At 44.1% G+C, this 14,271-nt stretch overlaps 1 protein-coding gene across 1 annotated transcript in view; it reads right to left on the reverse strand.

Annotated features, from left to right (window-relative positions):
- The window catches only part of NCKAP5 (NCK associated protein 5), a 965,306-nt gene that overhangs the window by 12,737 nt on the left and 938,298 nt on the right, over positions 1–14,271 (reverse strand). The gene's annotated exons all lie outside the window — the stretch shown is intronic.

Genomic DNA, 14,271 nt, shown 5'->3' on the forward strand with positions numbered 1-14,271 from the left:
CCTGCATTGCATCTTAATGAGTTGACAGTTAACTCAGATGACAAGAAGGCAGTGGGGCAGTGGTACAGAGTTCTAGTGGTGGGTCTCTGTATGGACTAGCTACCATTCTTCCAAGACCACCAATGATCTCTCTGAGTCGGGCAGGCCCACTCGTTTATTCCCATTGTCCCAGGCACCATCTCTCTCGATTCCGAGGTAAGGTCTCTCCTTTCTCACACCCACCCCCCAGATGTTTCATAAGATGACTTACAGCAATACTTCCCCGTCCTTTTAAACTCTTGTCACAGTGGTGAACACCGATGTCTCCCCGGGACACCATTGGCCACCTGAGAACTGGCCGAGCACCCTCTGGACCCCACTTTGGCCACACAGCAGCCAAATGGTGGGAACTCTTACTTAAGATGAACGCAGTGGCAGGGGCCTTAAGACATTCTGGCACACACAGATGTGATGCACTTTTGGTCTCTTAACAACCAACATGAGCATTCCTGTAAGGTCCCTTGGGGGAGGGGAGTGCTAGGGAAGAAGAATGCCAAGATTTCTTGGGTTGGGATTATCGTCCGCCATCAGTGTTTGGAGAAAGGTACAGTTACTATGCCTACGAGGCAGGTGAGCAACCTGGCTGTGTAGCCCTTGAGTGGATGGTCTGCTTCACATGCTGGCAGAGAAGAAATTGGGGGGAGGGGGGGATTTTCCACGGGGCATATTTTAACTGTTTACTTTGGGTAAGAGATATAAAATGTGAGTCTTCGTCTTGCTATTCCTTGCACCCAACTGCCTTGGCGGTTGACCTCAGTTTCTCCTGAAAATTAGATCATCTCTTCACATTGGAGGCTGTGATGGTTTGGTGGTAGGGTTCTTGGCCTCCATGTGGGAGATCAAGGTACAATTGCTGGTCAAGTCCCCTTAAACAAAGCTACCATATGCCTGTCAGCAGTAGCTTGTATGATACTGTCAAGCCAGACAGCTCCCAGAGGAGTTTCCAGCCTGGAAAGACCTGTTGATCGGCTTTGAAAACCAGCTATTGAAAATCCTCTGGTCACACCATGACCTGTTGAGCATGGGTTACCATAAAAGCCAACTCAGTAGCAGCCAACAGAATCTGCATCGCAGGTGAACTTTGAGGCTTTGGACACTAATAACACAATCTGTGATAAATACAGCGCCATGCCTGGAGCCAGTACCTATACTTGTTACTGAGGAAAAGGAGGCAATTTTCAAAATAAGTGCCACTCGACAGTGTGAGAGTGAAGGCTTTGTGTCAGCTTTGGGCCAGGACTCTCAGTGGTTTGGCAGTTAAACCTAGAGACCCCATGATATTGAGGGTGTGGACTGCTTCCAATGTAAATTGGCACTGTGTTAAAGACTGCATGCTTTTTGCTGCATTCTGGACCCTGCATGGGGCTCATCATCTGACCTCTGGTTCTTTAGACTTGAGCCAGTTGCCTGCTGATTCTGGGAGTCATCAGCAAGTTGCCAGCTAACCTGATGACCTTAGATTCATTCACCTCTGCATCCAGAAGCCTGTTGTCTGACCTGCCAATCTTGGGCTCATCAGTCACTGCAGATATGTGTGTGTCAGGAGAAATCTCCACCCTGAGCATCGGACCCACAGAGCTGGAACGTGCCCTACAACTGCGTGATATTTATATGTTTGTATAAACCTCTTTGTATGCATCCACATGTAAGTTTTACACCATTCTAAGACAGATGGAAAGCCTCCTATACTGCTGGAAGAATGAACAAAACTGTCTTGGAAGAAGTGCGATCCAAATGCTCCTTAGAAGCAAGGATGGCAAGACTTCACTTCACTGACGTGGACATGTTGGTAGGAGTCCCGGGAAAGGGGCATCATGCTTTGTAAAGGAGAGGGTCGGCCAAAAGGAGGAGGAAGGACACTTGAAGAGGCAGATAAAGTGGCTACAACAATCACGAGGAAGGCACAGGACCGGGCAGCGTTTCATTTGGGTGGACACGGGGTTGCTAGGCAGTGGATCTGACTCAACAGCACCAAACATCGAGCCTCCCGCCACGGACATGGATTGTATTCATCTTCCCATGGCTCCCCAAGTGCGGCCCTATTCTGGCCTTGATTCTTTATGGTATGGTAGCTGGATGCAGTAGATGGAGAGGATGCCTTGCAGGGGGTCCCAGTCATTTTCAACCACCAGTGCTGAAGACACTGCTGGCTATCCCTGATATTTAATGAACGAAGGAGTGGATGCACTAAAAGCTCTCCTCCTCAGAAAATTGTCCCTTCGACTAAATGGAATGGGAATCATTCGTTTTGCAGTGTGCATCGGCTTCCTTTTGTGCTGACCCCAGCAGCCACAGAAAAGAGGTGGCTTTCTTCTCTCTATCTATTCTCCACAGTCAGCTCAGCTGCATTAATTCAGATGGCCAGAGGGATAAAATCATTTGGAATTGTTGAATATTTTAAGCCTGATTTTTTAATACTTGGAAGTATTAAGAACAAGGATCAGTGACCAGGACAAAGGACAGCCAGTTGAATGGCACTTGAGCTGGTCCCCTAGCCCCTTCCCCTGACTCTTACTAGGCCTGTGCCAGGAGGGCCCATGTGACAGCATCACAATGCCCCTCGTGCCCAGCACCTCTGGAGGAGAAGAGGTCACGCATGCTGAGTGCTGGGATCGCTTGAAACCAGCACCCTTATGCAAATAAAGTCCTTGCTGGGTCAAGTTCTGCAGGGGCAGATGGGATTGCTCGGTGATTTTTCATTTGCATTCAGACAAAACTGTGAACTGCTCATGTATAAGACAATTTCTCCTCGTAACTGGGTTGCCTATGTGTCTTCCGAACTTATTCACATGATTCCTTCACGTAGCAACGTAAGCTTTATAAACAGTTGTAGAGGGAAAGTTTACTTCCAGCACAATCTCAGTGAATACAAATTTTCAAGGTAGTGAGTTGTGAATTACCAGGGATATTGGGTTGTGTGAGAAATGCAAGCCGTTAAATAACATGTTCCCAGTCTTCTCGTTTACAGATTATAGTTTCTCAACAGATTTTCCTCTGCAGATTCCATTTTGTATTAATTTTTCTAAATGAAGGTGTTCTACATAGTTGATTTTTAAGTTCAAAAATACAATGCATGTTCAGAATGATGAAATAAAAAAAGAGCCTGGCTTCACCATGGGATAAACTATGCTTAAAGACCTGCTTGGCTCCCTACACTGTGACCTCATGCAATAACAGGGCGTTTTCATTAAGCTTGGCAGAGTGTGATTCAGACAAAGTTGTGATTCAGTTGGAAATGGTGAGGTGGGGGCTCTTGTAGGATGTTGGAAATGGGGAGGTGGGGGCTCTTGTGGGATGTTGGAAATGGTGAGGTGGGGGCTCTTGTAGGATGTTGGAAATGGGGAGGTGGGGGCTCTTGTGGGATGTTGGAAATGGGGAGGTGGGGGTTCTTGTAGGATGTTGGAAATGGGGAGGTGGGGGCTCTTGTAGGATGTCACAGAGAGGCAAGGTCCCCTGTAGGTATAACAGAAGCATGCTCTAATGGAGTTCAGCAAACCAAACCCCCTCTTACTGCGTACTGCAGCATCCAGGTTGTCATTGCTATTGTTGTTAGGTGCTGTTGACTTGGATCCGATGGCGCATGGCTGATGTACAACAAAGCAAAATGCTTCCAGTCCTATGCTACACTCACAAGTGTTGCCATGTTCGAATCCATTGTTGAAGCCACCGAGTTAATCCATCTCACATGTTCTTTTTGGTTGGCCAACGAACTACCCAGCATATAAACCTTGTGCAGGAACGGCTCTATTCTTTGAGCATGATAACCTGCTCAAAGCATATGAGACCAAGTCTAGCCAACCTTGCCTTTAAGGAACCTTCTCAGTGAACTTCTTCCAAACCAATGTTCTTTCTTCTGGCAATCCATGATGTATTCAATATTTTACACCCAAACCATAATTCAAATTCTCAATTCTGGGGTCTTCCTTATTTGTTGTCTCTCTTTTATATGCATATGTGGCCCCTGAAAAGACCATGGCCTGGCTCAAGCTCACCTGAGGGCTCACAGCAACATCTTTGTTTTGTAAGACTCTTAGGGGTCTCTTTTCCAGCTGATTTGATTGATGAAATTCCTGGGTTAATTTCTTGATTGCTGCTTGAATGAGTGTTGATTATGGATTCAAATAAAGTTACCGTTGACAAGTTCAATATTTTCTTCATTTATTGTGATGTTGACTCTTCATCGAGTGGTGAGAATTTTTTTTTTTCATTTCGGTACAATCTATACCTACTTCAAGTCCTCTTTAATTTTGTTAGGCAATATTGTGTAACCGCATACTGCAAGTTGTTAATAAGTCTTCCTTTTAAGCTGGTATCATGTTATGCTTAATAGAGTTCAGTTTCCTGTATTATTTGTTCAGCATACAGAAGACTGCTGCTTGTGTGGTTTATTAGTCCACTGGAATAATTGTTTCCACGTGTCTCTCAATTTTTCATCATTCTTTTACCGTCCAGATGGGGAGAGATTAATTATTGCATCTTTGATGGCTGCTCAGAAGCCTTTAAGACCCTAGTCCCTAATCACCAAAGTGGAATGTAGGACATTGTCTTTGTGAACTGCATTATGCTAATTGACCTTGGTGCCCCTGTGGATTAGGTTCTGATCCTTCAAGATGTGTAGTTCAGTCTAAGAACTTTTTCATAATTTTGCCCCTTATATGTTCTATCACATTCAGGGATATATTTACAGAAAAAGTAAGTATACATATACAGATTAAGAAAATAAACCAAACTCACTGCTAGCGAGCCAACTCTGACTCATGGCAAGCAATCTTATAAGCAGAGCAGAACTGCAGGGTCTCTGAGCCTGGACATCTCCTCTTGGAGAAGCTGGTGGGTTCAAACAGTTAACCTTGTAATTAGCAGCCCGATGCATAACCCTCTACACCACCAGGACCCCTCATAGACAAAGCTCCTCCACCAAACCCAGGCATCCTCTGGGTGGTATTCTCCCACTCTCCCTTCCACACTTGTCCAACTGGCAGATCTGACTGAGCACCTGCTCACAGGTCGCCTCTGTTACAGGACTTTGTATATAGCAGTATTCACCTCTATTGCCTGGAACATTTGCAAACCTCCCAATGTCTTCCCCAGTCTCCACTGTTTTTTGCCACCTGCCTCTTACTGCATCCCAGTAAGTTAGCCCTGGACGACCTCCTAGCAGATGTCTGCTTTCTCCCTCATACTCTTGGTACCCATCAAAGAACGTACTTTTCAGTATGCAAGTCTTGTCTTGGTTATTTAAAATAATAGTCTCATAGAATGCTTGTTCTTTTGTGATCTACCATTTTCCCTCAGCATAACATCCTCCAGGTTAATTGACATTATCAGGTGTTTCACACATTGGTTAAAAATGATCTTTGGACAATCATTTCCACCACCCCCCCCCCCGGCCCAAACTCATTGCCAAAAAGTCAATCCTGACTTAACTCAGTGACCTTATAGGACAGGAAGAACTGCCCATGTGGGTTTCCAAGACTGTAACTTTTTATGGAAGTAGAAAACTTGATCTTTCTCCCATGGAGCAGCAGGTGGGTTCGACCTATAGAGCTTGCAATTAGCAGTCCACTGTGAAAGCCACTACTCTACCAGGATCCCAACCATTCCTCTGGGCATGAATTAATCCAAAGCACTAATGAGCAACCGATGAGCAAGAAGTAGAGTACTGGCTCTCTGTTCTTCCTTGTGAGATAGGCAGCCACATCCCAGAGCAGCCACCTCCCGGAGACATGATGGTGAAAGTTAGAGTTAGCGGATTTGGTCAAATTGCGCGCCTAGTCACCAGGGCTGCTTTCAACTCTGGAAAAGTGGACATTGTTGCTATCAGTGACCCCTTTGTTGACCTAAACTACCTGGTAGACATGTTCCAGTATGATTCCCCCCATGACAAGTTCAATAGCACCGTCAAGGCCGAGAATGGGAAGCTATCATCAATGGGAAGTCCATCTCCATCTTCCAGGAGCAAGATCCCACCAACATCAAGAGGGATGAGGCTGGTACCAGGTATGTTGGAGAGTCCACTGGTGTGTTCACAACCATAGAGAAGGCTGGATGGGGCTCACCTGAAGGGTGGGACGGATGGGAAAATCACTGGCATAGCCTTCCAAGTTCTGTCTCTTCTGCAGATTCCCCCATGTTTGTGATGGCATAAGCCATGAGAAATATGACAACTCCCTCAAGATTGCCAGCAATGCATCCTGCACCACCAACTGCTTGGCTCCCCTAGCCAAGGTCACCCATGACAACTTTGGCATCGTGGGGGGACCCATGACCACAGTCCATGCCATGACTACTACCCAGAACTCTGGGCAGCCTCTCTGGGAAACAGTGGATTGATGATCTTGGGGCTGCCCAGAACATCGTCCCTGCATCTACTGGCACTGCCAAGGTTATCCGGAGCTCAATAGGAAGCTCACTGGCATGGCCTCCCGAGTCCCACCAGCAATGTGTCGGTTGCGGATCTCGCCTGCCACTGGAAGAAAGCTGCTAAGTATGATGCCATCAAGAAGGTGGTGAAGTAGGTGGACTGAGAGCCAGATTGTGTCCTGTGACTTCAACAGTGACCCTCACTCTTCCACCTTCGATGCTGGGACCGGCACTGCCCTCCACGACCACTTTGTCCAGCTCATTTCCTGGTATGATGATGAGTTTGGCTACAGCAACAGGGTGGTGGACCTTATGTCCACACGGCCTCCAAGGAGTACGATACCTCCCGCCCGTTGACCACCTTCCTCAGCACTAGAGGAAGAGAGAGGCCCCCAACTGCTGGGGGCGGGGTGGTCTTTGCCCTCAACACACTGAGAAAATCACATCGACTCAAGTGTACATCCAGACCCTCTGAAGAAGGGGAGGGGCTTGGAGAGCCCAACCTTGTCAAATATCATCAATAAAGTACACTGTACCCAGCACGTCCCCCCACCGCCACTTCCCAAGTAGAGTATTGAAAGTTAGTTGAAGGCTGCTTCTTATGTTGGAAGGCTGGAGTCTCTTACCTTGAGAAACGCATTTTAGAGATGGTACTTTGAACACTTTCCTGTAAAGGTCTAAACCAAAGTTATTTGGATTGCTGCCTCCTTTTCAGAAAGAAAATTACTCAGTAACCCCGTTAATGAGAAACTTGTGTACTCTGGGCCATAATGCAGAATGCAGTGTAGGTTTCTGCAGCCTTCCTGGATCACTCCAGCCCATCCTAAGGGGCCCAGTTTGGGAAAGGCTGGTCTAAACAATGATGCTTACAGATACTTCCTTGATCACCGATCTGTTAGGACCACAGGAAAATCCTGCAGTATGGAAGCCATGCGCTTCAGTAAGGAAAGATGCTACCTGAAAAGTTTATACTTGTCGCTGGACCATGATCTACCTTGTCTGTCTGTGGCTTCAAACCAACACCTCTGGTAACTGCAAGTTTTTCCGCTTTGACTCTCATCAAGCTTAGGAATGTGACTTTGAGATCTAAATGGTCTTCTATGTTAAAAACTTCCAGTTTCTCTAGAAAGGGTTCAGCAAGCCATTCAATGGGGTCCCAAGACAATTCACAAGCGAGAGTGAGTTGCAGGTATTTCATGTTCACACCCCATTCTTAAGTGGCACGCTTTCCTTAATGTAAATGGTCATGTAAATAAATCTTTGCACGCGTTCTTTCCAGGTTCCTGGGCATCTTTCAAGTACACGGCGCTTTGGCAGCAGACACTCCCTCCAGATGGGGAACAGATCTCTTTATCTGCACACCCTTCTCTTCGTCTGTGTTGCGAAAACAAGCTAAAAAACGCCCAGGCTGTTTCCAAACCCCCGTCAATTAAATGTAGGCTATGCACCTTAAGTTTCTCCTGCAGCTTTATCAAAGAACTCACACAATGATGTCACTCAGTCCAACAAACTCTGGGTACCTTTGGAGGGTGGCATGAAGGGCAAATTCAGGTTCGTGGGTTTGGAATGCATCAGACCCCTCAGCTGCTAAGCCCAAGCTGGATGCCTGCTTCGTGAGAGTCGAAATCTATGTGGGCAATGCCGACTCGTTTTCCAATCACTGTGCTTGCTTTGCTGTGAAGGAAGGTGGTGACATTGGGGGTCTGGTATTGTGCTACAGGGGCAGTGATTGTGAGCAAAAGAGGTAGGGAATTAATAGTTGAGAAAAACGGGCAACAAGGAGAAATGAAAACCCCTCAGTAAAGATGTCAGACAAGTCATTTAAGCCAATGTAGAATACGCTACCTCAGGCTGGGCTGGTTTCCAGGGACCCAACATGTGGGAGGATCTGACGCAGGATTTGACGACCCTCAGAACCAGGTAAGATGTATGTTCCAAACGCCCATGTGGACTATAAACCCATTGAAGCTGTTGGTGAATTTGTATACACTACAGCTAGCATGGCCCCTAAGTAAAAATTCTGCACGTTTTTGGTATGAGTTGTGCTCCGTGAGGCACCGCCACCCCTAGGCCCGGCTCTGAAAGTCTTCTCTTCTAGATCAAGGTCCAAGCTCATGAAAGTACAAGATGGAACCTTCTCAACTTTGTCGTATGCAATGACTGCAATTGGATCATTTTCTTCCTAACGCATCAAGTCTTGTCTTTTGACATTTCTATAATCTAAGGAAAGCCCAAACCACCACAACAAAACCCCAGCTTGCTTTCATCAGTCCAATCACCCTGAGAGCATTTGCAGAAATGTAGAATTACCATGGCCAAAGCGCTCACCCCGGATCACGGTTTTCCTAACCGGAGAAAGATCCGTTTCTCTCCTTTGTGTTCCCTGTTATCCTTGTGCATTCTCTGTTCACACTCAATCACTCTAATCGTAACGATTTCTCTTCCGGTCTAATTTAGTCATCTGCGCGTATCGTCTTCTAACGCACGTTTGGGCTGGCACTTATCAATGGCACTGTGATGGTCTCAACAAGTGGGGTGTACTGATTCTCCTGTGTGCCCAGGACCATCACGTTCTCAAATCACCTTCTAAATTAGCAAGTTATCATTTCCCCTTAGAGAAGGGAAAGTCTCTCCATCCTAAAAGGCTGCACTTGGTTCTGTTGAAGGATCTACCTTCTTGTGTGGATTCAGGATGTCTCTATCTGACCCGCCAAGATGAAGCGAAAGGTTCAACAATTAATTGGCGAGTCTGATAGACACAGATGGTGATTATGGATAAATCTGTCTAAGTCGATTTTCTTCCCTACCAGGCTGGCTAAATTATATAGACAACACTTCTACTCCACTTCCTTGGCCTGGAATAACATCTGCTTTGATAGACACGTGAGAGAAAGAAGGCAAGAAAATAAAGTGGAGGTCGGGATCTGAAGAAAGGGATTCTAAACAGTTTAATTTGCTAAGAAACATTTAAAAAACGGAGACACGTGGAGTTTAATCCTATCAATTTAGCAACTAATGAAAGTGTTATTGAAGATATTTACAGAAGCAATGGAGCTAAACCATTCTATGTGCTATCGCTCTAACATGATTACATGAAAATTTTAAATCTAGGTATTTTTAAATTAGAAGTGTCTTCAGTTAGTTTATATGACTATAACTACTATTATTTAATGAATCCCAGAAAGAGATGAGAGAACGGATCTCATTATTTGTATATCTTTCTTTTCATCTGTATGGCTAAAACAAGCCAAAAGGGGAGGGCTGGAGGGAAAAGAGACAGTTTCTGTATTTTGGCAGTATTTTTATTTTTCAAAAGACTAAAAGTAGGAAGCTCAAATCAGTGTGCTCTTAAAATGCTTACGCGACTATGCCTTACTTTTTTGGTAAGGATTTTAGTTCTTATAAGGTAATCCATAGATCCCTGGAGGCATAGTGGTTGTGAGTCGGCTGCCCAAAGGTCAGCAGTTCAGAACCACCAGCTGGTGTGCAGCAGAAGGAGGCGTCTTGCTCCCGGACAGACTGAGTTTCAGAAACCCACAGAGGCAGTTGAATCAGTCTTTACAAGGTTTCTCCAAGTGAAAATGACTCAACGGAAGTGAGGTTGTTGTTTCTGAGAGAAAATAATCTGTGCATATTTAATAATCATTTCTTTGATGTGGATCCAGTTGAAATGCGGATGAGGAGAAAGTTGAAGTTCGGATGAACTTCTCTCTCGAATTCAGCCACGACCTGTCCCTCCCCAGGACCCTCCGGTTGTTTCTACGGGAAGATAATAAGTACGGAACCCCAACAGACCAGAGAGCAGGGACACGGACAGCTGTGTATGTGTACACACATGTACACACACATGTATAGATATACTTCCACACATGAAAGACTAACTCACATAAGACTTGCCAAACTACCATAAACAAGTAGAAAATTTAAGTACATGTGTGTGTCAAAAAATTTGGTGGAAAAATTCCATCATCTTTTAATTCCATTTTTCGTAATGTAAGTATATACCAGGGGGCTTCAACTAGTGGTGAGAAAAATTCCATCATCACCTAATTCCATTTTCCCACAAACGTTTTGAAGCTTCCCTCATATGTGTTTATGCATGTGAGTATATAGTGTGCCTACATATAATATATACTACATATATACTCACATGTGTTTGCAGTAAGGCTTAGTCCTGGATGGACTACGTGGTTTGTGGACAGCTGCTGCCGAGAGGTTGGATTTTGAATCTATCAAAACCTGGTAAACTCTTCCATAAGGATTATGGCAAAAGCAGATGAATGCAACCCCTATGGGGGAGTTTTACTCAATAACACACGGGGGCTGCTGTCAAGTGGTGCCCAACTTGATAGGTGCTGACAACATAGGTGAGTACACACACTGACTAACACACACACACACACAAGCATACACATGCGCTGACTTTTCATAGAATGTGATCTCTAAATCCTGGGAAACAAAGGAGCTGAGCCCTATGCATGAAGCAGCCTGGAAACTGCTTCCAGATTGTAGCGCGCACAAACAGAGCTCACCCGGGTGGTTGGTGGTCGTGCTGAATTGAAGAGAGAAACATAGGCCTGCAGGGGACTTGGGGGTGGGGGTGGGGCAGCGAGAATCCACAGGGTAATGACCCCTGCTGGCATCACGGTTACACATTGGGCTGCCATCTAAAAGGTCAGCAGGTCGAAATCAACAGCTGTTCTTTGGGAGAATGACAGGGCTTTTTCTAGCCCGTAAATAGTTACAGCCTCGGAAACGCGTTGGGCGGCTCTACTGTCTTACAGGGTGGCTTTGGTTTGGTTTGAGTTGGGTTGGGTTGGGTTGGGTTGGGTTTGGCTCTGGAGAGGAGGAGGCGTGGCAGAGGCACCCCTGAGGTTACGGCAGAGTCCTGACCTCTTCCTGCAGAGGCTGGAATTCACGAGGTCCGTGAAAGAATGACTATGAAACAGTAGATCGAGCAATTTCTGGGATCAGAAAAGGATGAAAAGAGTCTATTTTTCTACCACCCAGAGAGAGAGGATAGACTTAATACATGAGGCCTAAGGAAAAGCTTCCAGAAAATTCGAGCTTTGCAGTAAGGCTAAGTAATACCCAGAATAAAGGCTTCCCTGGACTTGTCAGACCAAACTATGAGCAGAAACCTTGAAAACACTAAAACTCAAAGAACAAATCTGAAACAAACATAAATGCATCCAAGAAGTAAAGTCCGATGATATTTGTGAAAATAAAACAAAATTCTGCACTCGATAATGCAATATTCATAATCTTTGTCATCCAACAAAAATTAATAGGCATTCAACAAAGCAGGAAAATATGATTCATATTCTAGAGAAAGGGGAATCAACATAAATAGATACAGAAACAGGATAATGAAAAAAAGGTTTAAAATATGTCATATATATTACATAGGCATAAAAATGAAGGACTATGTTAGATACTAAATAAAGATACAAAAATTGAAATAATACCAAAGAGAAAAACTGTACTTTAAAATGAAAAATATACTGTATCAGATTAATAGCCGATTAGAAAAAATTCCATGAATATGAACGCATAAACAAATGCATCATCTACATTAAAAATGGAAGGATGTGAAAATAGAGCACCAGCAAGCAATCTACAGTGTCCAATATCAGTATGTGTCATTTGAGTTCTAGAAGGAAAGACAAAAGAGAAAGGGGAAGAAAAAAATACATGAAGAAATAATGATGAAAAAATCATCCTATTGGAAGAACCCAAGCAGCTCAATGAACCCTAATAACAGAGAATGTGGAAATACCACCCCAAAGCTAGACATTGTCAAATTGCTGAATACCAAAGATGCACACAAAACCCTAAAAGCAACAGGAAAATATTATTACAGAACAGCAAAGATGGCATGGAGACCAGGATTCTTGTCGGAAATGATATAATCCGCAAAGATGCGGAATGACAATGTTGACTTGAACATAAGTTGTATATGACTTATGACAAAGATGACAAGAAAATTGAATGAGAGGCATAGTAAGTATTGGAAATGGTAAAGAAAACAAGTCCACCATTTAACTCATACAGTATAAAAATAAATGCATAAAGCTAACCATAGTTGCTAAACCTATCAAACAGAAAACTTTCAATGTGGTCTCAATGACTTAATAAGGCACACCCATATAAAAAAGAAGCTAGCCTCCTCCCTGGGGGAGGGACAGCAGAGAAGAGGGCAGGGGGAGACGTCAGACAGTGTAATATGTGACAAAACAATAATAATATATGAACGATGAAGGGTTCATGAGGTAGGAGGGAGTGGGGAGGAAGGGGGAAAATGAGAAGCAGATATTAAGGGCTCAAGTGGAAGGCAAATGTTTTGAGAATGTTGATGGCAACAAATGTACATATATGCTTGACACAATGGATTTATGTATGGATTGTGATAAGAATTGTATGAGCCCCCAATAAAATGATTAAAAAAATAAAAAAGAAAATAATGAATTATGTATGATCAAAGATTTTTTAAGTGTTTTCAAAGACATTGTTAAGGAAATAGAAAGGAAAAGAATTATTGAGAGAAAATTGCAAGAAATATACTTAGGAAGAAGCATAATAATAATGCCAATATTAAATAGCAACTCAGATTAAATAATAAGACAATCAGCTGGACCAATATAAAATTCAACAAAATAAGAAGGAATATCTCACTAAAATATATATATGGGTGATGTTCAACACTATCATTTCCCACTGTTGTTTGGTATCTTAAAGTGATCCTAAAGGACAGAGTAGAATTGCCTATAAGGATTTCCAAAACTGTAATCTCTACGACGGGTTACGTCACCCTTTTAACCCCAAGGATTGGCTTTGGGGTTTGAACTAGTAAGGAAGGGGCTTCCGGCATCACCAGGAAGCAAGACGGAGGCTCTTCTTTGATCCTAAGGTGGACACTATTCCTCAGGCCCTCCATCTCATCAATAATCTAAAGAACTATCTGTTACTCTGCCTATTTCACAACGGAGGAAAGCTAAGCTCCGAGGAGGGAATTTGGTCACTTGACCGTGTGCCAGCTTGACTCTTAAACTTGGGCTCTCTCCCTTTCCACCCATAAACCTGCTTCTTAGTAGGATTCAAGACCCCATTATTAGATAGCATGTAAGTGACTTCATGGTTGGTATTTCTCTAGTTTAGATGGAGCTCTGGTGGTATAGTGGTTAGGCATTGGGTTGTGATCCCCACGGTTGGCAGCTCAAAACCACCGGCATCTCTGAGGGAGAAAGGATGAGCTTTCTACTTCTGTAAACAGTTATATTGTCAAAAACCCACAGGGAGCCTCTGTGAGTCAGCATTGACTTGATAGTAGTGAGAGACATCTCTAGTTTAGATGGAGGAAGAGACTGCTGAATTTCCAGGCCATATGCCCCAGACACATTTCTTTTTGGAGCAAAGCTACTAAATTGTGGTCTTATAAAAAGTCTATAATTGCTTGGTGCAAATTCATTTCACCTTCACTCTACCTCACGTAGAAGCTTGGTGGAACAGTGGTTAACCACTGGGCTGCTAACCAATAGGTTGGTGGTTCAAACCCAGCTTTCCATGGGGGAATATCAGCTCTTGTAAAAATGATGAACTGCCCTGGGAAACCCTATAGGGCAGTGAGTTCTACTTTGTCCTCAGGTCTCTCTGAGTTGGAATTGATGCGACAGCAGCGGACGGAGACCTCAGATTTCTACAGCATAACCTTAACTCTTGCTTCGGCACTTGGTTGTATTATCTCATTCATCCCCATTTCACATGTGATGTCACTGAGGTTGAATGACGTTTATACACTTGTTCACTCATATAAGGAGAGCCAGCCTTCGCCATGAATCATCTCAACAATAATAATTTTTTTAATAAAGG

This window comes from Tenrec ecaudatus, chromosome 13, assembly GCF_050624435.1.
Source record: "Tenrec ecaudatus isolate mTenEca1 chromosome 13, mTenEca1.hap1, whole genome shotgun sequence".
Lineage (NCBI taxonomy): Eukaryota > Metazoa > Chordata > Mammalia > Afrosoricida > Tenrecidae > Tenrec > Tenrec ecaudatus.